This window comes from Chlorocebus sabaeus, chromosome 24, assembly GCF_047675955.1.
Source record: "Chlorocebus sabaeus isolate Y175 chromosome 24, mChlSab1.0.hap1, whole genome shotgun sequence".
NCBI classification, from domain to species: Eukaryota; Metazoa; Chordata; class Mammalia; order Primates; family Cercopithecidae; genus Chlorocebus; species Chlorocebus sabaeus.
In genome coordinates this window covers 81089945-81113532 of record NC_132927.1, presented here as the reverse complement: position 1 = coordinate 81113532, position 23588 = coordinate 81089945, and the positions used below count along the sequence as shown (strand labels likewise).

General features: G+C 53.3%; 2 long non-coding RNA genes across 3 annotated transcripts in view; one reads left to right on the top strand and one right to left on the bottom strand.

Moving 5' to 3' along the window:
* Nucleotides 1–517: 517 nt before the first annotated feature.
* LOC103229779 (uncharacterized) lies at nt 518–3254 on the bottom strand. Its single transcript, XR_496324.3, has 2 exons — nt 2783–3254; nt 518–1192 (listed from the first exon to the last, which is right to left on the bottom strand). It is a non-coding gene; the product is annotated as an uncharacterized lncRNA (long non-coding RNA).
* Nucleotides 3255–5457: 2203 nt separating this feature from the next.
* LOC119619094 (uncharacterized) overlaps nt 5458–23588 on the top strand; it is a 30315-nt gene continuing 12184 nt past the window's right edge. The window contains exons 1-2 of one of the 2 annotated variants that reach the window (XR_012091102.1): nt 5458–5565; nt 22181–22278. This is a non-coding gene — a long non-coding RNA (uncharacterized lncRNA). The remainder of the gene's footprint in view (nt 5566–22180; nt 22279–23588) is intronic. The other variant, XR_012091101.1, reaches the window with a different exon arrangement.

Genomic DNA, 23588 nt, shown 5'->3' with positions numbered 1-23588 from the left:
TGTGTGTGTGTGTGTGGCGGGGAGTGGGGGCAGGTTTCAGAAGTATTTATGAATGGAATGATGACTGGAATGAAGACACAGCTGTGGGCTGTGACTCTCTGTCCTCCCCTGCGGGCCTTCTCCCTCCTCCTTCACTCTCCCCTCTACCCTCTCATCTCTCCCTGAACACCTCCCTCCCTGTCCCAAGGCTCCAGGGCCTTCAGGTGTGCTGGTCACTGATGCCAGCCTTCTGCTTTGACACCCCTGGTGGGGGCCCCAGGCACCAAGGGAAGCCAGGCTCTTGGAGTGGACGGTGGGAGGCACTGCCTGAGGTGAGTGGCAGCCCCAGGCTGGGGCACGTAGGAGGATGCATGCTTGGGATTTATTCTGGATGGGTCCCCGAGAAGCCACGGAGGGTCAGTCTGTAAACCAGTTTGTACTGCCTCCCCAGGGCCCCTCCTCCCCTCCGCCTGTTCCCTCCCCCATTGCAGCCACCCGCAGACCCCTCCCCCAGGTCTTTGAGGACCTTTGCTGCTCCTTGGGTTTTCAACATTAATACTCAGTTTATTAAAGTAGCACATTTAAAATCTCATTTTTGCCAGGCACAGTGGCTCACTCCTGTAATCCCAGCACTTTGGGAGGCCGAGGAGGGTGGACCGCTTGAGCCCAGGGGTTCAAGACCAGCCTGGCCAACATGGGGAAACCCTGTCTCTATAAAAAAATATGAAAATTAGCCAGGCTTCATGGCGTGTGTCTGTAGTCCTAGCTACTTGGGAGGCTGAGGCACGAAGATCGCTTGAACCTGGGAAGCCGGAGCTGCAGTGAGCCAAGATCATGCCACTGCACTCCAGCCTGGGTGACAGAGCGATACCCTGTCTCAAAAAATAAAATAAAGTAAAATAAAAAACAATAAAATCACCTTTTCCCCCCCAAATGTTTGGGTTTATTTTACCAGTCTTATTCATCTACCAGTCCCTTTCGAGGGGGCTCTCTGGCCTTTTAAAGGAGCTTATGAATGAAGTGTCTTCCATTGTCCTTGTCAGCACTTTGGATGCACACAGGCTTCACAAGCAGCGACTTCACGGCGCAAACCTTTCAGTATACTGATTCTCGAGTTCTTCAAAAATTCCAATGTTGTCTGAAAAGGCAGCTCAACCATTTCCTTTATTTTCCCTTAATGTCACAGCTCTGAGTCAGCCACACGTGGACGGATCTGTAACAGCAACGATAATAACCACGGAAGCACGTTCCTACATGTCCAGGTGCCAGCTGCAAGTGCCAGCGCTCAGCACGCCGGGCCTCCTTCCATCCGCACTGCCGTGTGCGGTGGGCACGGGGACCCCACTTTACAGAGCACGCTGAGGCCCAGGGAAGGGCAGTACCCTTCCAGCCCAGCCCTGAGTGCCGTCTGACCGCGTTACTCTGAGTTATCCCAGGCACACCCAACATTGTGGAGGCCCCAGCCACTAGCACAGGCTGAACGCACAGATGACTCCTCAGTTCAACCCAGACACAATAATCCTAGGGTTGGCTGACTTTTCCATCCTGGAGGCTAGACTTGTCGGGGAGGGAGGTGAGGATTTTAGGAGTGGCCACTGCTGGGGTGGCCCTTCCCCTAGGTGAGGGCTTGGTTTCACAGTGAGCATTCCTGAGTTAGGGTAAATAATTCCCCAGTTCTTACAGAGCCTCCGCGTTTCACTGCTAGCTTGGGAGTAGATCAGACTTTCTTCTCACCTCGATGGGACCTGCTGCTAGGTTATGGCTGGATTCTGGCCTGCGTTCTCCCCTCACCTGGCCTGCAGGCCAGGCATCCCGCTCTGGCTTCCCCGTTCCTCCAGGGGTGCTGCCCATCCCGAAGGCCAGATGACTGTCCCTGCTCCCTGCCGCCCTCCTGCCTCCTGGCCCTGCTCCGCGCCCCACTGCTCATCTGGGGCACCTTATCTGCCAGTCTCAGCTTTGCTTAGCCCCAGGCACCATGCTTTTTTAATGGAATGGAATCCATTTGCTCCTGAGCTCTTCCAGGATGACAGGGGACAGATTCCAGAGGGGAGGTGGGAAAGCCAGCGCTTCCCTCCTAAAGCCCCTGGGCAAGGCTCTGACCCAGCCGCCAGGCCCTCCCTGTCCCTCCCCACACTGCTGCCTCCTGTCCGAATCTTCCTGAGCGCCCAGCATGCATTCCCTTTCTCCTGTAGAATAATGGGGAGACTTACGGGTTAAAAAGAACCCCAAACCCCAAACCCCCATCTGACTCCACATACACAGGCTGTGCCAATTCCTCGCCAGGCACTGGGATCTTTCCCATGCCGCTGCACAGGCTGCTGGCTCTTCTGGGACCCCCACCCCAGGGAACTCCTCCAGGCCCTCCTGCCCTCCCTGGAGACTCCCAGCCCCTCCCACTTTCCGCCTTGGGAGAGTGACAGCTTCCCTCCTTCCCACAGCGCCTCAGCCTGGAATCTCCACTTGCATGCATCTGGTTTCCTGTCTGGCTCCCTGCCTGGCTCCCCAGTTAGACTTTGAGTTCCCGGCCCAGTGTGGCCAGGCATCAGCCATGCTGAGCAACCTAGGGGATGTCATGGGCTCCAACCCCCATCCTCACTTGCCCCACCCACCCTGCCTCTCCAGGGGTGCCTTAGAGTGAACCCCAGGCTGTCCCTGCTCCGCACCAGCATGCTGCCCTCCGGGGTCCGGGGCCTTCGGTGTCTGTGCCTCCTGCACTCAGACGCTTGCAGCCACTCCTCCGCCCCCGTGTCTCCTCCGCTTTCTTGGCTACCCCAGCTTGGCCTTGTCGTTCCTGATCTCTTACCTTGGCCGTATTTTCAAAATAAAGTGGAAATCCAGTCCTAATTTCATGAGACATGGAGTTTGCTGAGAGGGGGCGCAGGTGCCCAAGTGCCAGTAACTAGGGCTTAGCCGAGTGCCTTCTGCATCAGGCCTCCAGATGTGACACAACCAGTTCTGTGTCCAAGGTCCCCAAGGTGAGGGCCAAGCCTGCACACGGTTTTCTGTGGGTGGCGTCCAGGAGAATGTTCTTGTTCCTCTTTCACCTTTCATTGGCAGTGCTTTATTCAGTGAGCACAGGACATTGACGAGGCCCCGTTACAGTGGGGCGCTGGGAGGACCCTTCCCTGCTCCTGCTTGTTGGGGGCCTTACCCCTCCCCTGTCCCATTTCCTCCTGCATGTGCCAGTCTGTGGATCCTTCGCAGCCTGGTGCCACCCCCCAGATGGTAGCTCGTGATGTCGACTTCTCTTCCAGGGCCTGGCTCGGGGAGGAGCTGGTGTTTGCTGGGAGAGTGAGTCAGCTGGTAGCTGTTTCCTTGGCCTGTGTGGAGTTTCTGTTTAGGAGGCACATGGGTGCTCCACAGTCTGAGTGAGCCCCTCCAGCTGAGACCCCACCTCACTGCCCACTGCGCCCCACCATCTCTGGTTTCTCTTCTCTGGGTTGGTGTTAGTCAGCCCCACCCACCCTGATGTCAGGCCTCCTCTGTGTGCACGCGTGTGTGTGTGCGTGTGTGCATGTGCGCGTGAATTTTCCCTGGGAGGTGGCTCCTGGGCTCCTGGGCGCTGATGAACCTGATTCGTTTCCAGCCAGGGGTCCCCGCAAGCCCAGCTAGCAGAGCTCGGGGCTTTCTGGGGCTCCCTTATGCTGGCAGAGGGCTGGCTGCGTCCTCATCTGATGCTGCTGACTCAAGGCCTGAGTCATTGCCAACCTCCCAGTGGTGGTTGCTGGGCCTGGGGGGTTCTGGGCAGGTTGGGCGTTGCGGATGCATAGGCCCTGGGGGTGGGAGCTGTTGGACCACCGCCCTGCCCTGAGCAGCAGGGAGCCCTGCGTGGGCTGCATTCCAGAGCACAGGCCTGGCCTGGCCTGGCCTACCTGGAGGGACTCCTCAGAGGCCAGGAGTGGCCCTGTGAACAGCATAGTCCTGTGGTCCAGCGGGAGGGTGCTGTGGCTGGGCCGGTCTGGGCCCTGGCTCTGCTGCTTGTGCTAAGGGAGAAGGCCATCCCTCGTATCGCCTTATGCCCAATTTCTGCCTCCAAAGAAAGAAGAAGTAAAAACTAAAAGGCAGAAATGAAACCCACAGGCAGACAGCCCAGCGCTGCACCCTGGGCCTGGTAGTTAAAGATGGATCCCTGGCCTAATTGGTTCTGTTGTCTATAGATTCCAGACATTGTATAGAAATGCACTGTGAACATCCCTATCTTGTTTTGTTCTGATCTAATTACCAGTGCATGCAGCCCCCAGTCACATACCCCCTGCTTGCTCAATCAATCACGACCCCCTCACACGCAGCCCTTTAGAGTTGTGAGCCCTTAAAAGGGACAGGAATTGCTCACTCGGGGAGCTCGGCTCTTGAGACAAGTCTTGCCGATGCCCCCGGCCGAATAAACCCTTCCTTCTTTAACTCGGTGTCTGAGGAGTTTGGTCTGTGGCTCGTCCTGCTACAGTGCTGTCTGCTGAGATGGGGTGGTGATAAGTGTCCCACCTCCTAGGGCTGCTGGATGGGAGGTGTGTGTGAAGCCCGCCAGCCGGGCCAAACTACCATCAATAAAAATGACCCGGATGCCAAGGCATGGGCGGGAGGCAGCAGCCTGGTCAATGGCCTGGCCAAAGTCCAGGGCAGGGGCCACGGGGCCGCTTCAGCTGTGTGCAGGGAAGGCTCCTCTGCACACACTGAGGTGGGAGGAGTGAGAGTCAGAAGAAGGAGGGTGGGTTTGTTCTACAAGCAAGGAAAGGTGACAGAGGCCTTGAGTGCAGCTTGGGGACCCTGATTCACAGGAGTGGATTGGAGGGTCCCCCTTGGTGAGCGGCAGAGGATGGTACGGCCAGGCGGAGAGGGTGAGCTGGGGCAGAGCTGGTGGGATCTGCCGAATGGTAAGGGGATGCGTAAGCGTGAACCTGAGAGAGTGCATATATTTGGGTAGAGGCCGGGGAATCAGCATTCACTCTTTGCAGAGGGCGGAGGTAATTTACAAATGACTGGGGACCCTCAGGAGCCCGTCTTGACCCTGTGTTGCCTTCCTCTGGGGCCTCAGTCCTCTCTTCAGCCCAAGATCCCCTAGAGAAGAGCCAGGACATCTGGGGTCTCCCAGGAGCAGCCTGGTCCCCTGCAGTCCTTTTTGGGGCCTGGAGTTGATACTATGGGAGCCACAGAGCTGTGCTGGCCCTGGAATCCTGGGAGCCCTGTTTGCCTCCGTCCCTGTCGGGGCAGCCCAGCTGGAGGTTTTTCCCCATCCATGTGGTGTGGGCCGGGTGCCCTGCCCCAGTGCTGGGCCTGATGGGCACCTAGGGAGGGCAGCTGGGCTGGGCCCACCCTCAGCCACTTTGCCCAGCAGTGCCATCACCCTGCTTACAGATGGACAAGCCCAGGGCCCGGGGCTGGCTTGGGCCCACAGAGTGGCTGCTGGGGCTAGGGCTGGGCCCAGGCCTCCCTGACCTGGCTCCACCCAGCTCCTGGCATTTCCTTCCCCTTCTCCCCCAGGATGCCCAGCCCTTGGCTGGGGAATCTCATTACTCCCAACCTGTAGATGCAGAAACTGAAGCTGCAAGAGGGGAGTGGCTGGAGACTGGGAAGGAACCCAGTGGCAAGGTAGAGTCTGCCCAGCTGGGTGGGGATGAGGCCTCTGTGCAGAGCTGTCTGGAGTCCTGGGGGAGAGTAGAGGGGCCACTGCTAGCAAACAGAGGGTGAACTGGGGCTGGGACCAACCGGACCTGTGAGCACTGGTGTCCCTGGCCAGGTCACCCTTAGGGCCTCCTGGTAGGAAGCCTCCCACCTGGGCTGGCCCGTCTGGTCCTGGGCACCTGCTCAGGCTCCACAGGAGGAGCTTCCCATGTCAGGGCAGGAGCCTTCAACTGGGGTCTGGGGTCTCTGACCACCCAAGCTCTGCCATGTAGAGTGAAGGGACTTGACCCCTTTGAGCCTCAGTTTCTGCAGCTGTACCTAGGGCTGTGGGGAGGGGGATAGAAGGGAGAAGAAGGGGTGGGGGCGCTGGCAGGTCTTATTTTGGGGGTTGGGAAGGGGACTGTCAGGAGACCCCAGTTGCTGAGATGATGTGCGTGTGCACAATTGTGTGCCCACATCCCGAGGCACAGCTCCGGGATTACGGCCAGGCAAGAGTGGGGAGCCGACCCCCGTCGGTCACCCCCAGGGGCTTACAGAGCAGCTGGGGGTGCCAGGACTCTCCTGGGCCAAGCCTACCGCAAAGGGAGCGAGGCAGAGAGAGGGAGCCGAGTCGGGGGAGTGGGAGGAGCCACCAGGGGCTCCCAGCAGGGAGAGTTCCTTTGTCCGAGAGAAGGAGCTGAGAGGATCTCTGGGGCTCCCAGGGGAGGCTCTGATAGAGGGAGGAGGAGGGCCGACCGGAGCTCAGAGCAGGACCTGGGGCCATGTTGGTGGGCTGCTGTCAGTGTCCTCAGAGATTCCCCGGTGGGTTGAGGCCTGGCTCTGTGGCATTCTACATGGTCCAAGCCTCTTGCTTCTGGAAATTTCTCTTATTTTCCTACCTCCTTGTGTTTTCTGATGGGTCCTTTCTTGGGGTCCCACCTAGGCCTTCCCCTCCCCTTCGCTCAGCCCAGTGTCCTGGTTAGGGTGGCCACCCAGAAGCTAAGAAGCCCTGTGGTCGCCTCTGTGTGTCCCTGAGATCTGGAACTGCAGCCCCGCCCACCTGCCTGCACTCCGCCCTCTGCCGTCGTGTGGGAAATTAGCTGCCTATGAGGGGTCCGCTGGGCTGGGGGCCGGGGAAGGTGGCTCGGCAGCCCGCAGCCCTGCGTTCTCCAGATGGATTGCAGGAGGGGTGCTCTGGGGAGCCCCTGGGCTCCACTGTAGGGGAGGGCAGGCTTCGTGCTGCTGTGTGGGGGCCGAGGCGGCAGCTGCGGTGCTGAGTCACGCTCCGGAAAATGAAGGAAGCAGAGTTTCCACCACCATCTGCCTCCTCCTTGGGAGGAGGAGGAAGGGGAGGAGGTGGAAAGAGGTGGAGTAAGGGAGCCGGGTGCAGAGCAGGGCTGCAGGCACAGGGGTGGGGGCATCCGGCAGGCCAGCGCCCTGCCTGTCCCAGACCGAATGGGGTGAGGGTGAGGGCAGGTGGTTCTTCCCAAAGCAGCTCTCGCCTCTTCATCAGGGAAGGGGGTGTTCAGTGATCCGCCTAGCAGAACCAGGCCACACCAGGGACTCCCTCCTCCCTGCCCCACCTCCGGGAACCAAGAACCTCCAGGGCTCTCCGGAGCTCAGCAGGCTCAGGTGCTAAGTCCCACTGCCCCCGCGTGTGGCCTGGCTGTCCCCAGTCCCCAGAGGCAGTGGGAACTTGACACAAAGTCCTCAGCCAGCCACAGCCTTCTGTCCCCCATAGCGTTAGGAACCTCCAGCCTGCTGGCCGCAGAGTCCAGGGCAGCGGTGGGGGGAGGGGGCTACTCTGAAGGGGGTGTGGTAAGGCCCCGCCAGCTCTCCCTCTGGAAGGTGGCTGCTGCCTGTCAAACCCAGGGGTGCGGCCCCTCCTCTTGCCTCCAAAGGACAGGGGTGGATACCCGGGATGCCCCTATGTCTGGGGAGCCCCCCTTAGCTGCTCTGCCCTCCTGTCCTCCTGGAATGACATGTTTCTCCCCTGTCACGTGCAGATGTGGCAACCAACACCCAAGGCTGGTGGTCCCCCCAGGCCCTCCCCGTGGGTCTCCCCAGTGGCAAAAACGGGAGCTGGGTAGGTCCGTAGGTTTCAGCTCTAGTAACAGCAGACCCCAGCCTCAGCCCTCTCACCCTGCAGGTGGCCCTGGGCCAGGGATCCCTCTTTGCTTCCTAGGCATGTGATTTGCCTCTCTGGGCTTTCCACTCTTCTACTAGAATGGGTGGTCCTGACACACGGAATCCAGCAGGAATCCTGGGCCGGTTCTGGCGGGGCAGTCCCCCGGCTGCTGTGTGTGGCTCTTCATAAGGACACAGGAGTCAGGAACCTTGTGGCTATAAGGGCCAGAGACATGACCCAGTGAGGGCAAAAGAGGAAGGGAATTGATGGGCTGATGTCACAGGAGGCAGGGAAGGTGGCCAGGCCAGGACAGCTGTCCCCGCACCCCCCCACAACACCCGCCTCTGACTCCACTTCACCCTGATTGTGCTGTCCCTTCCCCCGGGCTGGGGCCACAATGGCTGCAGGTCCAGGCTGGCTGCTCCTTGCCCTGGGGCCCTGGGAGGAGGGACAACATTGTTTATGAGAAGTCTACCCCTAGGAATAACCCTGGGAACATTGGGGCTCCCAGGCCCACTCTTAAACAGTCTCTGGGAGGAGGACTGGGGAGAGGGAGATGCTACGAATGGAAGACCCTTTCTAAAACACAAGGTTCAAAAAGCGGGGTGGTAGCTTCTAAGTGCAGGGTCTGCAGGTGCTTCGGACCTGCCTACCTGAGGCCCTTGCCCACAGGCAGAGGTGGCCTTGCTGGAAGGGCACGGTGCTCATGACCACTTGCCACACTTGCGTCAGACTGGACACAGGGCTGTAGAGGCCTCCGAAGGGCTGCTGGGGAGTCCCTGGCCAGCCTGGCCTGGTCATCAGGATGGTCAGGGTCCAAAGGCAACTCCTTGGTGCTGGGAGTGGAGAGGTCACCTTTGTGTGATGTCTGATTGGCGCTGGGAAGTCAAAGATCCTGGCAGGCAGGGCTTTGAAGTCTGCAGGCAAGTCACCCCCCACCATCCCTAGCAAGGCACCCAGGTCAGGGACATATAACTTGTGTGGCAGCATATGGGGCTTCCTCTTGCTGGAGCATAACCAAACATTCCCATTTTACAGATTCAGAATCTGAGCAGGAGAGTCCCAGAGGAGATAAGAGGTGTCAGAGCTGGGAGTTTTCCCATCAGCTGGCACTTCATTTACTCCCACCCTGGCCCTGTCATGGGGCACGTAAGGCTGCTTAGTGTTAAAACCTCTTACATAGTCCAAATCCCATTCATTCACCTACCCATCCAGGCATCCACCCAACTATCCACCAATCTGTCTACTCTTCCAGCCACCCAGCCAACCTGCTACATCCATCCATCCATCCATCCATCCATCCATCCATCCATCCACTCATCCATCTGCTCACCCATACACCAATCCAGCCATCCATCATCTATTCACCTACCAACCCACCCACCCCCATTATCCATCTGTCCATCCATCCATCTATTCATCCATTCACCCACCACCATCTGTCCATCTAACCACCTACCCACACATCCACCCACCCAATCCATCCATCTGTTCATCCATCCACCCATCCACCCACCATCCATCCACCCACCCATTCACCCACCATCCATCTATCCCCCGTCCACCCACCCCACATCCATTCAACATTAATTGAAAGCCTGCTATGTGCTGGGCACAGGATTGGCAGTGGTGGTACCAGGTAAGCAAGGGCACAGCGTCACCCAAGTGGGTTGTAGCTTTAGTAAATAAAGATACAGGGCACGGAGGTAAATTTGAATTTCAGATAAACAATGAATACAGATTTAGGATAAGTATGTCTGATACGGTTTGGATTTGTGTTCTTACTCAAATTTCATGTCAAATTGTAATCCGCAGCCTTGGAGGACTGGCCTGGTGGGAGGTGACTGGATGATGGATGTGATTTCCCCTTTGCTGCTCTCCTGATAGTGAGTTCTCAGGAGATCTGGTTGTTTAAAAGTGGGTAGCACCTCCCCTTTGCTCTCTTCCTCCTGCTCCAACATGACTGTAAGTTTCCTGAGTCCTCCCCAGCCGTGCTTCTTGTATAGCCTGCAGAACCATGAGTCAATTAAACCTCTTTTCTTTATAAATTACCCAGTCTTGGCCGGACGCGGTGGCTCAAGCCTGTAATCCCACCACTTTGGGAGGCCAAGACGGGTGGATCACGATGTCAGGAGATGGAGACCATCCTAGCTAACACGGTGAAACCCCGTCTCTACTAAAAAAAAAATACAAAAAACTAGCTGGGCGTGGTGGTGGGCGCCTGTAGTCCCAGCTACTCAGGAGGCTGAGGCAGGAGAACGGCGTGAACCCGGGAGGCAGAGCTTGCAGTGAGCTGAGATCCGGCCGCTGCACTCCAGCCTGGGCGACAGAGTGAGACTCGGTCTCAAAAAAAAATAATAAAAATTAAAAAAAAAAATAATAAATTACCCAGTCTCAAGTAGTTCTTTTTTTTTTTTTTGAGATGGAGTTTAGCTCTTGTTGATCAGGCTGGAATGCAATGGTACCATCTTCCTTCTGTCTCAGCCTCTCCAGTAGCTGGGATTACAGGTATCTGCCACCATGCCTGGCTAATTTTTGTATTTTTAGTAGAGATGGGGTTTCATTATATTGGTAAGGCTGGTCTCGAAATCCTGACCTCAGGTGGTCCGCCCGCCTTGGCCTCCCAAAGTGCTGGGATTACAGGTGCGAGCCACTGCACCCGGCCTCAGGTAGTTCTTTATAGCAATGTGAGAATGGGCTAATATAATGTCCTATGCAATATTTGGCACCAGCATGTCCCAAATATTGTATGAGACACTCTTGTACTGAAATTTATTTGTTGTTTATCTGAAATTCAGATTGACCTGGGAGTTCTGTATTTTATCCGACAACCCCACCCCAAGGTGCTTGCTGTCAGGGGGTGAAATGATGCAGGTGGGAGACACCTGGACGCATGCAGATGACTATAGGACAGGGCAGCTTTTCCTGCCTGCAGGAGTTGAGCAAACCTCTCTGGAGAGAGCTCCACCTGTGTGCTGAGCACCTTTTGTCTTCTCAAGAGCCTCCACACCTTGGCTGTGCCTTCAATGTATTCCGTCCATCAGAGTCTTCCAATAGCACTGGATGAACTCAAGCCTCTACTGATACTGTCCGTATTAGTCTGTTTTCATACTGCTATAAAGAACTGCCTGAGACTGGGTAATTTATAAAGGAAAGAGGCTTAATTGACTCACAGTTCCGCATGGCTGGGGAGGCCTCAGGAAACTTACAATCATCGGGGAAGGTGAAGGGGAAGCAAGTACCTTCTTTACAAGGTGGCAGGAGAGAGAGAGTGTAGGGAAACTGCTACTTTTAAACCATCAGATCTCATGAGAACTCACTATCAGGAGAACAGCCTGGGGGAAACCACTGCCTGATCCAGTCACCTTCCACCCGGTCCCTCCCTACACACATGGGGATTACCATTCGAGATGAGATTTGGGTGGGGACACAGAGCCAAATCATGTCACTGTCTGCAGCACCAGGTCCAAGGCACCCATTCCTCATATGGGAGTCCTGCGGACAGCGGGGCTTTCCAACCCATCGCCCTCCTGCAGACAGCCCCCGCAGGGAGTCCTCCGCTGGCACAGCAGGCCAGGGTCTCCCCAACTCCCCAGCCTGGCAACACCCTCAGGACAGGACGCTGACTCAGACCCTCTGAGTCTGCAGGGCGGGTGCAGCGGTCCCCACTTCTGGCCCACCCCTCAGTTCCTCCAAGGCTTCAGCCCTCCAGCTCCTGCTCACCCTCCCATCATGCCTGTGGCCGCCCAGGGCAGTAGGCTCCTCATGAGGCTCCAACTGGGCATTTGCTCTCGCCTCTTTCTGGCAGACTATCACCTCCTGAAGGGAGGGCTGAGTCTCTTTGTTGTTTTCTCCCCTATTTATGTTTGGCAATAATAATAGCAGCTACTGTGTGTGAAGGGCCTCCTGTGCTGTATACGCACTTAGAAAAATAATCTAATTTAATCTTTCTAAAAAATCCCTATGCATTTGGTAATATTAGCATCTGCATTTTACAGTTGCAAAAACCAAGGCTCAGTGAGGGTGAGAAACTTGCTCCAGGTCACCCAGCTAGTGATGGAGCACAACAGAACAGCTTTATTCATTTGAAAAATGCTTGTTATTAAAACGCGAATGAATGCAAACGTGTACAAAAAAGAGTCTCTAAAAGTCACTTTAAATCCAACCACTAAGAAATAACCCTCATTAAATTGCTAAACCTTGTTCCAGATGTCTTGCTTGGTACTTACGTAGAGAGACAGAGAAGAGGGCTGAAGAAGGGAAGAGTAGCTGAGAAGCGGAGTGCGATAAGATGATAGGCTTTATTTCAAAATAAAATATCAAATTGTATTTCATTTGGATTTAAATGGAAAGAGTTGCTGCATTTCAGATAAATATTTTACCACAACAAAAGATACTAGTTCCTTAATGATCTCCTTAGATTTAAAAAAATGACTATGGAAAACATTAAGTGGCTGGGTCATTATGTTTATGTAACCACATATTTTACAATTATCAAGGTCTACTGATTCTGTAGGGGAATGAGAAGCACCACTCAGGCTTCCTCCCACGTTCCCTCCTTCCTCTGCTTCCCAAATGTGCTGGTTAAATAAATGATTGTGTTTAGCTGACTTTTCACTGACATACAGTGGAGATATGGAAAGATACAGCCAGCCCAGCCTGGGCCGTGTTCACAAACTGAACACACTTCTCTAACCGACATCCAGACAGAATTAGACCATCCCCAGCCCCTCTACCCCCAGATCTCCCCATCAGCACCCCCAGGATAACTGTATCTTTTTTTTTTTCAGACGGAGTTTCACTCTTGTTGCCCAGGCTGGAGTGCAATGGCACAATCTTGGCTCACTGCAACCTCCGCCTCCCAGGCTCAAGTGATTCTCCTGCCTCAGCCTCTTGAGTAGCTGGGATTACAGGCATGTGCCACCATGCCCGGTTAATTTTTGTATTTTGTGTTTATTTATTTATTTATTTATTTATTTATTTATTTATTTATTGAGATCAGAGTCTTGCTCTGTCACCCAGGCTGGAGTGCAGTGGCATGATCTCGGCTCACTGAAACCTCCACCTTCTGGGTTCACGCCATTCTCCTGCCTCAGCCTCCTGAGTAGCTGGGACTATAGGAGCCCGCCAACACACCCAGCTAATTTTTTGTATTTTTAGTAGAGATGGAGTTTCACTGTGTTAGCCAGGATGGTCTCGATCTCCTGACCTCGTGATCCACCCGCCTCGGCCTCCCAAAGTGCTGGGATTACAGGCGTGAGCCACCGCACCAGGCCTAATTTTTGTATTTTTAGTAGAGACGGGGTTTCACTATGTTGGCCAGACTGCTCTGCAACTCCTGACCTCAGGTGATCCACCCGCTTCGGCCTCCTAAAGTGCTGGGATTACAGGTGTGAGCCACTGCGCTCGGCCAGATAACTACATCTTATTTGCCTCCTTCCTAAAAGGGGATTCCATAGTGTCTGGTTTCCTCCGCTCAGCATACAGTCTGCAAGGTCGCCCTTGTTGCAAGAGATTATACCTCAGTCATTGTCACTGCTGAGCGCCATTCCATGGGGTGAGCAGCCCCCACTCATCTATCCCTTCTACAACGAATGGGCGTTTGAGTGGCTTCTGGCTCTTGGCTTTTGTGTGGCCATGAACGTGCTCACACAGTACATGTCTTTGGTGAACAGGTGCAAGCATTTCTGTTGGGTGGAACTTGGCAGTGGGTCCACCTGTGTTCATCTTTAATAGTTACTATCCAGCACTTCTCTATAGTGGTTCTATCAGCTTTCACGTGACGAGCAATGTGTGAGGGTTCTGGTTACTCCACAGCCTTGCTGATAACTGGAACTGTTTACCTCGTTCGTATTGACCAGTCTGTGGGTTGTGATATTACTTCATGATTTAATTTGCATTTTCATGATAGCCAAGGAAATTGGGGTATCTTCTTACATGTTTACTGACCGCTGGACTATCCTCTTTGGTGAAGTGTCTTCAAATCTTTTTGCTCACTTCCTGGGGAGTCGTCTATCCTTTTCTTGTTGATTTGTAGGAGTTCTTTATATATGTTCTGGACGTAAGCTTTTTGTACTTGGCTGTACACTTGTATTGCAAATATCCCCCACCTTCTTTGTTGTGGTTGTTATACATGTGGTTTTACTTGTATTAAATTAAATTATTTAATTAATTTGTTTTTTGAGACAGGGTCTCACTCTTTTGTCCAGGCTGCAGTGCAATGGCATAATCTCAGCTCACTGCAACCTCTGCCTCCTGGGTTCCAGCGATTCTTCTGCCTCAGCCTCCCCAGTAGCTGAGGTCTGAGATTATAGGTGTGCACCACCATGCCCAACTAATTTTTTGTATTTTTAGTAGTGATGGGATTTCGCCACGTTGCCCAGGCTGGTCTTGAACTCCTGAGCTCAGGCAATCTGCCCGCTTTGTCCTCCCAAAGTGCTAGGATTACAGGCGTGAGCTGCCGCATCCGGCCTACTTGTATTTTAAACTCTATAACCTACTACGAGTATGGTTCTGAGCAGTCTATATTCAATTGAATTTACCCACGTATTTTACTTTTTCTGGTGTTCTTCATTTTTTTCTACACGTTCATGTTTACATCTGCGATCATTTTCCTCTTGCCTAGATATATTTCCTTTACTATTCCGTTTACTGCAGATCTGTCAAAGATGAATTCTCCTGGGTTTTGTTTTCTGAAAAGTCTTTATTTCACTTTCATCTCAGAAGGATGTTTTTTCTGGGTGTAGAATTTTAGGTTGGCCACGTGTTTTCTTTCAGCACTTTAAGGATCTATTCCTTTGTCTCCTGGCTCCCATCAATTCTCATTCTTGATTCTCAGTCACATTTGCCTGCTTCTTGGTATGTCTGTTGACTTGGGGTTGACCCTGTGCATTGTGAACACGACGTAGTAGGGACGTGTGATTCCGTTATCTTCCTCTCCAGATTATTAACTGTTTTGGTTTCGTTTCATCAAGCAGTTAACCTGACTGAACTCAAACGGTAAACACTGCCTCCTCTGTGTGGCTGGCAGGTAAATCTCTCTTCGGTTATGTGAGTTGCTTGGGATCTGTCCTGTGTGCACATAGCTCAAGTTCTGCCAGAGATCTGAGTTGAGTTTTTGATGTAGTCTTTGGGGAATCCCTGTCTATGACTCTCTCCTTTCTGGAATTTCCCCCTCACATTCCAGCTGCCGTGGTCACCCCAAACTCTGTCCTGTGGTTCTTTGGATCACTCCGTTTTCCTGACTGTCAACACCCTACAGCCTCTGTCTGGTTTTGGTCACTCAGAATGCAGTGAGTTTGTATATATACACACATATATGTATATTTTATATATATGTATATATACACATACATATATAGGGAGAGATGGAGTCTTGCTCTTGCCACCCAAGCTGGAGTGCAGTGGCGCGATCTTGGCTCACTGCAACCTCTGCCTCCCGGGTTCAAGCGGTTCTCCTGCCTCAGTGTCCCGAGTAGCTGAGATTACAGGTGCCCACCACCACGTCTGGCTAATTTTTGTATTTTTAATAGAGATGGGGTTTCACCATGTTGGCCAGGCTGGTCTCGAACTCCTGACCTCAGGTGATCCACCTGCCTCAGCTTCCCAAAGTGCTGGGATTACAGGCATGAGCCACTGCACCCAGCCTAGTGAGTTTATATTATGGCGTTTATGTTTTGTCTGGCAATTACAGTTGTTATTTGCACAGGAGTTGTTCTAATTGGAGTCACCTGGCCTGTATTGGGAGAAAAACCTCAGGCAGTTAAGATGGACAGAGGGGCAGGTCCCTCAACCCCACGGGGGATGGACCCGGGTGGACTGGTGTGTAGTTTGATGGGGTTCAGGCTTCCTCTGGTTTGCCCCGGTTTAGGGGATTGGTCTCTTCAGATTTCAGCTTGGGAGCCTGGCAGGTCTTGATCTCCCCGCTTTGAAAGGCTGTGGGAAGTGCAGGCCTGCCTCGCAGAGCTGCTCAGCTTGCTCCTGAGCCTCCTCCTGCAGCAGCATTGAGATCCTACAAGTGTCTTGGAGTGGTGCTGAGGGCCCCGCCGCATGGTTGAGGCCCTGGACACTCCAATTTTGCCACTTTCCCCCCTGTGACAGTGAGAATCTTTGCTGGTTTCTTTTCCCCCAGCTGCAGCTCTCTGCCTGGGCCAAGCCCAATCCTTAGCCCAGTGCCCGAGATCGGCAAATGTCCCCAGGTAAAAAGATGGCTGTGGATCACCGGCTTATCTGGAATTTTAGTCTACTAAGTCCTCGTAGCCTCCGCAGCTCTCCGGTGCCTTTGCAGTGAGGTTTTCACCGTGTGTCCGCCTCCTCGGTTGATTCTCTGGAATTTTAGTCTGCTAAGTCCTGGTAGCCTCCGCAGCTCCCCGATGCCTTCGCAGTGAGGTTTTCACCGTGTGTCTGGCCTCCTTGGCTGTTGTCAGCAGTTGTGGTGGCCTTGCCTGTGGGACCCGTCTTTCCTACTTGAAAGCAGAAGTCCAGGTATTATTATTATTATTATTACTATTTTTGAGACAAAGTCTTGCTCTGTCGCCAGGCTGGAGTGCAGTGGCACGATCCTGGCTCACTACCTCCGCCTCCCAGGTTCAAGCAATTCTCCTTCCTCGGCCTCCCGAGTAGCTGGGACTACAGGCATGTGCCACCAAGCCCAGCTAATTTTTTTTTTTTTTTTGTATTTCAGTAGAGATGAGGTTTTGCCATGTTGGCCAGGCTGGTCTCAAACTCCTGACCTCAAGCGATCCACTCGCCTCGGCCTCCCAAAGTGCTGGGATTACAAATGTGAGCTACCACGCCCGGCCAGAAGTCCAGGTATTAGTTTGTTTTGTTTTTTTCTTTTTTTTTGAGATGGAGTCTTGCTCTGTTGCCCAGGCTGGAGTGCAGTGGTGCGATCTCGGCTCACTGCAACCTCCACCTCCCGGGTTCATGCCATTCTCCTGCCTCAGCCTCCCGAGTAGCTGGGACTACAGGCGCCTGCCACCGCACCCGACTAATTTTTTGTATTTTTAGTAGAGACGGGGTTTCACCATATTAGCCAGGATGGTCTAGATCTCCTGACCTTGTGATCCGCCCGTCTTGGCCTCCCAAAGTGCTGGGATTACAGGTGTGAGCCACCGCGCCCGGCCCAGGTATTAGTTTCACACTGTCAAGGTGTATTACATTTTAGTCTGCATTCAGTAGGTTAGCCTTATTTCCAAGGCAGGATGGTTCTCATGTTCCCCGCAGGCTCAGTGTCTGCCAGCCTCTTTGGAATTAGAAAGATCAAGGAAGAGACCGGACTGGAAAGCCTATTGGAACCCCTGCTTTCCATAAGGCATTAAAAATACCCTTTAAGGCTGGGTGCAGTGGCTTATGCCTGTACTCCCAGCACTGTGGGAGGCTGAGGCGGGTGGATCGCTTGAGGTCAGGAGTTCGAGACCAGCCTCACGAACATGGCGAAAGCCTGTCTCTGCTAAAAATGCAAAAATTTGCCAGGCGTGGTGGCGGGCGCCTGTAATTCTAACTACTTGAGAGGCTGAGGCAGGAGAATCACTCGAACCCCGGAAGCGGAGGTTACAGTGAGCTGAGATCGCACCACTGCACTCCAGCCTGGGCAACGGAGTGAGACTCTGTCTCAAAATAAAAAACAAAAACAAAAACAGAGAACCCTTTAAAATGCAGGCGAGTGTCTTTTGCCCCAGCAACACCGATCCTGGGTCTTTACCTCACGATAGCACCTTACAGGTGCTCGAAGACCAGGCTACCAGGATATTCGTGGCACTACTGTTTAGAATTCTGAAAGAGTAACCCCAGAAGGAGTCAATTTCCAACAATACATGGGTTTGCTGAAAACAAACTGGCTTATGCACACAGCATAATGTGAGGTCATTTAAAATATTGTGTCAGAGTGAGTGGAAACACGGTCAGGTTTTGTCACTGACAGATGTAAGTGGCATTCATAGCAGCCTGTGTTGTGTGGTTGGCATTGTGTGTGTCACATGCATGGAGGTGTCTGGACAGGTGGAAAGTACTTGCAATCACAGCAACTGACCTCGGGCAGTGGCTGTTGTTTGTTCAGAATTCCTTCGGCTTGCCTATATTTTCTGGTGTTTTAAAACAACGATTATGTATTTTTTTGTGGCCATGTATTTTTGAGATTTTTTTTTTTTTTTTTTTTTTTTCTGAGACAGAGTCTTGCTCTGTCACCCAGGCTGGAGTGCAGTGGTACCATCTTGACTCACTGTAACCTCCGCTTCCCGGGTTCAAGCGATTCTCCTGCCTCAGCCTCCTGAGTAGCTGGGATTACAGGCACCTGCCACCATGCCCGGCTAATTTTTGTATTTTCAGTAGAGACAGGTTTCACGATTTTGGCCAGGCTGGTCTTGAACTCCTGACCTCAAATGATCCACCCACCTTGGCCTCCCAAAGTGCTGGGATTACAGGCGTAAACCACCACCCCTGGCCTGAGATACAGTTTACCCAGAGTAAAATGCATAGACCTAAAGTATATGAGTTTTGACAAATAAAGAGGTCCGTGGAACCCACACCCAGCACAAGCCTGGGGACACTGCACCACCTCAGAGGGTCCTGGCCTTCTCTAGTCTACAGTGTACTGTGGGTAACAGAAGTTAATCAGAGAAACGTGCTTTCTCAGCTGGCAGAGAGAAGTTGTGTATAAGCCTGGGCTCTCCGATTAGATCGTTCTCACCAGGGTGCTCTGCAGCCAGGGGGTGCCAGGGAAGATGCCACATAGGTGCCCTCTGCCCGGGCCTGGGGGAGGAGGGAGGCCCTGCTGCAGGGGAGGAGGGAGCCACCGTGGCCACCATGGAGGCTGCCACTCTCCCGGCTCCAGAGCCATCTTGTCGGGCGTGCTGGTTGTGGGGACAAAAGGCCTTTGTACCCGGGACAACCTCAGCCCTGCTGTAGGGGTGGGAGGAGAGAACGGCCACATTCCGGGGTGGAGGGTGGGTCACCGGACACAAGGCCTTTCTTTCTGAGCTGCTAGTGCACGTTGGCCTGGCTGGGGACCCTGCTGGGGCCTCTGTGGCCGCTGAGGGCGATTCCAACCAGCTTCATGGGCAGTGGCCGATGGGGCTGGGGACGACTCCTGCTCTGGGGCTAGAGAGAGGGGCTCAGTCTCAGGAAGAGGGGTGGGGCGGTGCGTGGGACTCAGCTACCCTCTGCGGCTGAGGTCTGCCACCAGCCCAGTGCCAGCCCTCGGGGACGGTGCCACACCAGGGCCTGCGGAGTGGTGGTGGAGCTCTCTGGTGGTGGAGGGTTGTCCACATCCTTCTCCTTTTCCTTCCCTGGTCTACACCTGCCTTTCCCTGGTCTACACCTGCCCAAGGTGTGAAAAAGCCCAGGCTCTCTCTACAGCCTGCGCACAGCGCCAGGCCGCACAGCGCCAGGCCGGGGGAGGGTGCAGTTTGAGGACGGGAGGGGCAGCCTCAGGATGTTTCCATCTGGAACTGGGACCTGTGGGCCACCAGAGAACCTAAAAGCAAACATGTCTGGCCAGCGATGGGATTAACTCTGAGTGCGGAATCAAAACACTTTTTGTTAGTGTGAGCTCACTAGTGATTTAGGTGAATGAACACGGTCTTCCCGAGCTGGGAGAGTTTGTCCCTCCCCGCCCTGGGGTCCCTCCTGGATCTTCCTGCCTTGATAGCTCTGCAGAAAATGCTAACAGCCCAAGAAGGTTGTGAAGGGTGTGTGTGTGTGTGTCTGTGTGTGTTTGTGTGTCTGTGTGTGTGTGTCTGTGTGTTTATGTGTCTGTGTGTGTGTGTGTCTGTGTGTTTGTGTGTTTGCATCTGTGTGTATGTGTTTGTGTTTGTGTGTGTCTATGTGTGTCTATATGTGTTTGTGTGTCTGTGTGTGCGTGTCTGTGTGTGTTTATGTGTGTTTGCATCTGTATGTGTGTGTCTGTGTGTGTGTGTCTGTGTTTGTGTGTGTTTGCATCTGTGTGTATGTGTGTGTGTGTTTGTGTGTGTTTGCATCTGTGTGTATGTGTGTGTCTGTATGTGTGTCTGTGTGTTTCTGTGTGTTTGCATCTGTGTGTATGTGTGTGTTTGCATCTGTGTGTATGTGTGTGCTTGTGTGTGTGTTTGCATCTGTGTGTATGTGTGTCTGTGTGTTTGTGTGTGTGTGTGTGTCTGTGTTTGTGTGTGTTTGTGTACATCTGTGTATATTTGTGTCTGTGTGTGTTTGTGTCTGTGTGTTTGCATCTGTGTGTATGTGTTTGTGTTTGTGTGTGTCTATGTGTGTCTATATGTGTTTGTGTGTCTGTGTGTGCGTGTCTGTGTGTGTTTATGTGTGTTTGCATCTGTATGTGTGTGTCTGTGTGTGTCTGTGTTTGTGTGTGTTTGCATCTGTGTGTATGTGTGTGTCTGTGTGTTTGTGTGTATGTGTGTGTCTGTATGTGTGTCTGTGTGTTTCTGTGTGTTTGCATCTGTGTGTATGTGTGTGTTTGCATCTGTGTGTATGTGTGTGTTTGTGTGTGTGTTTGCATCTGTGTGTATGTGTGTCTGTGTGTTTGTGTGTCTGTGTGTGTCTGTGTTTGTGTGTGTTTGTGTACATCTGTGTATATTTGTGTCTGTGTGTGTTTGTGTTTGTGTCAGTGTGTGTGTGTGTGTATGTGTATTGGGAGGGCAGTGGTCCCAGCTCCTCGGGGGCATCAGGCTCTGTAGCAGGGCCCACCATCTCAGCAGGAGGGTGCAATGACCTCACCCACACTGTCCAGGCAGGTCTCTTGGGACCCCTTTTAGCCAGCACAGGTGGCTTCTCCCTAGGCTAAGACATTATCTGTCATGGTGGTGTTTCAGATGGCAGCATGGGGAGTGGAGATTTTGGGGCCGCAGTCTTTCCCGGCCCAAGGTGCCCCAGGGCCTGCCTTAGGATGTGGGTTCCTGCCAGAAGTGCTTTTTGCTGCCTGGAATCATGCAGAATGTGGGCTCTTCCCCAGTCAACCTGGGAAGCCCCAGTTGGGAGGTGAAGATGGGTTTAGGGGATCATAAAAAGGAAAAACCAAACCAGATCCCAATAGAAATCCCCTGGGGAGTTGGGGTCATCTTGAACCAAGGGGAGGGAGGAGAGGGGCTGCAGCTGGGGTGAGGAGTAGTGAGAGGGAAAGAGAGTGAAGCCTGCTCACAGGAGTTGCCCGTGGCCCAGGCTTTGGGTGGTGGGCACACAGGTGCCTACAGGTGGAGGCCCAGGCTTTGGGTGGTGGGCACACAGGTGCCAGCAGGTGGAGGCCCAGGCTTTGGGTGGTGGGCACACAGGTGCCAGCAGGTGGAGGCCCAGGCTTTGGGTGGTGGGCACACAGGTGCCTACAGGTGGAGGCCCAGGCTTTGGGTGGTGGGCACACAGGTGCCAGCAGGTGGAGGCCCAGGCTTTGGGTGGTGGGCACACAGGTGCCAGCAGGTGGAGGCCCAGGCTTTGGGTGGTGGGCACACAGGTGCCAGCAGGTGGAAGCTGAGCAGGGAGGAAGTTCTCATCAGCTCACCCACCCTCCTCCAAGCCCCAGGCTGGCCTGGACTACGTAGGGAGCCCTTGGGGTCAAAAACACATCCACCCCCTATAACCTTCTCCAAGGGCATGGACACCTGTAGGAAGGGAGGGAGATCAAATACCTTGGTTCAGATTACAATTTTTTTTTTTTTTTCCTAAAAATCAGGAAATGGTGAAGATGTAATCACCACACTCAGGTGTAAACTCTACAGCTGGGTTTCTAAACTAGAACCACTGGTCACGGGATTCAGGTGTCCCTGAACTTGGATGGAAAAACGTTGCATCTTTATTTTCACCAACCTCTAGCCTAAAGTGAGTGTTCCTCAATAGAGAATGTGGCCAAAGGACCTGGCAGTCTCCACAGGACCTGGGACTCCACTGTCAGCAAAGTCTTGTGTATTTTCCCATTGTGTTTCAGTTGCTTTGATGTCTTGAACCCTCATTTTTGTTGCTTCTTCAACTGTTGGTCATGAGAGCTGCTGCTAGATCTGAATCAGTAGGTTGTTTTATCTGTTGCCCAGTCTGGAGTGCAGTGGCACAATCTCGGCTCACTGCAACCTCCACCTCCCTGGTTCAAGCGATTCTCCTGCCTCAACCTCCCAAGTAGCTGGGGTTACAGGCAAGTGCCACCACACCCAGCTGTTTTCTGTAGTTTTAGTAGAGATAGGGGTCTCATCATGTTGGCCAGCCTGGTCTTGAACCCCTGACCTCAGGTGATCCACCCACCTTGACCTCCCAAAGTGCTGGAATTATAGTGGTGGGCCACCGTGCCCGGCCTGAATCAGTAGATTAACAAGAAATCCGATAACAATTACTTTATTATTTTGGTGACCGCATTTCAATATAGTTGGTGTATTAGTTGGTTCTCACACTACTATAAAGATACTACCAGTGACTGGGTAATTTATAAACAAAGGCCGTTTTATTTATTTATTTATTTATTTATTTATTTATTTATTTATTGAGACAGAGTCTTGTTTTGTCACTCAGGCTGGAGTGCAGTGGTGCAATCTCATCTCGCTGCAACCTCTGCCTCCTGGTTTCAAGTGATTCTCCTGCCTCAACCTCCCAAGTAACTGGGATCACAGGTGCGTGCCACCATGCCTCGCTAATTTTTGTATTTTTAGTAGAGACAGGGTTTCACCATGTTGGCCAGGCTGGTCTTGAACTCCTGACCTCAACTGATCCACCCACTTCAGCCTCCCAAAGTGCTGGTATTACAGGTGTGAGCCAACTCGCCCAGCCCACAAAGAAGCTTTAATTGACTTACAGTTCTGCATGGCTGGGGAGGCCTGGGGAAACTTACAATCATGGTGGAAGGGAAGCAGGCACCTTCTTCACAAGGTGGCAGGAGAAAGAAGTGCAAGCAGGGGAAATGCCAGCTGAAGCCTGGGTCCAGGTGATTCCTGAGGCCAAGAGGTCCCACGCCTGCTGCCTACTCGCTGGGACTCAGGGAAGTTGGTGGTGCAGTGTGGTCTGGGTCTGAAGGCCTGAGAGCTGGAGGGCTGATGGCATTAATCTCAGTGTCAGGGCCACAGAAGGTGAGGTGAGTGTCCCAGCTCAAGCAGCATGGCAGGAAGAGTGGGGCAAATTCACCTTTCTCTGCTTTCTGTGCTATTCAGGTCCTCAGCAGATTGGGTAATGCCACTGTAAAGCAGGTGGGCCTGCTTTACAGTGCCCACTGATTCAAATACTATTCTCATCCGGAACACCCTGGGACATCCCCAGAAGTAACCAACCAGCACCCCACGGCCAGGGGAGCTGACACATAAAGTCAATCATCACACTGCCTGCATGGAGAGGGAGCCCACGGGAGCTGGTGCTGCTGTCTCGACTCTGACCCTCGGCAATGGGTCGTTCTAGCCTCTGCCCCTATTTGTCTGTAGCTCACACCCAACAGTAAGGAACCTGCCCCACCACCCACCATCCATTGACCTAATCGATAAGCTCCACTGTGCAGGGCCAGCGGTGTAGGAATTGCTCACCTGCACCCCTCGGCAGAAGCATTTGTCTACCAGGGTACAGGGCTCATGTGCGGGTCCATTTGCTTTTGGTTTCACAGACTTCATCATTTGTGAGGGTGCCCAGGTCAGCCCCTTCCCCCAGCACCTCCAGTGAGGCTGCTCCCTGGGTCTGTACTACAGCCAGAGGCTCTCGCCACACACGGCCCGTCTTCCGTCCTAGACACCCAGCCTCTTGACTGAACTTTAAAATTTGCATACATTAAGGCTCACTCTTGCTGTAAAGTTCTGTGGGTTTTGACAGATGCGTAGTGTCATGTCTCTGCCATTACAGTGTCATTCACATTAGTTTCACAGCCCTAAAAACCCCCTGTGTTCCACCAATCCAACCACTTCCTCTTTCCCAAACTCCTGGCAACAGCTATTTCCATCAATGT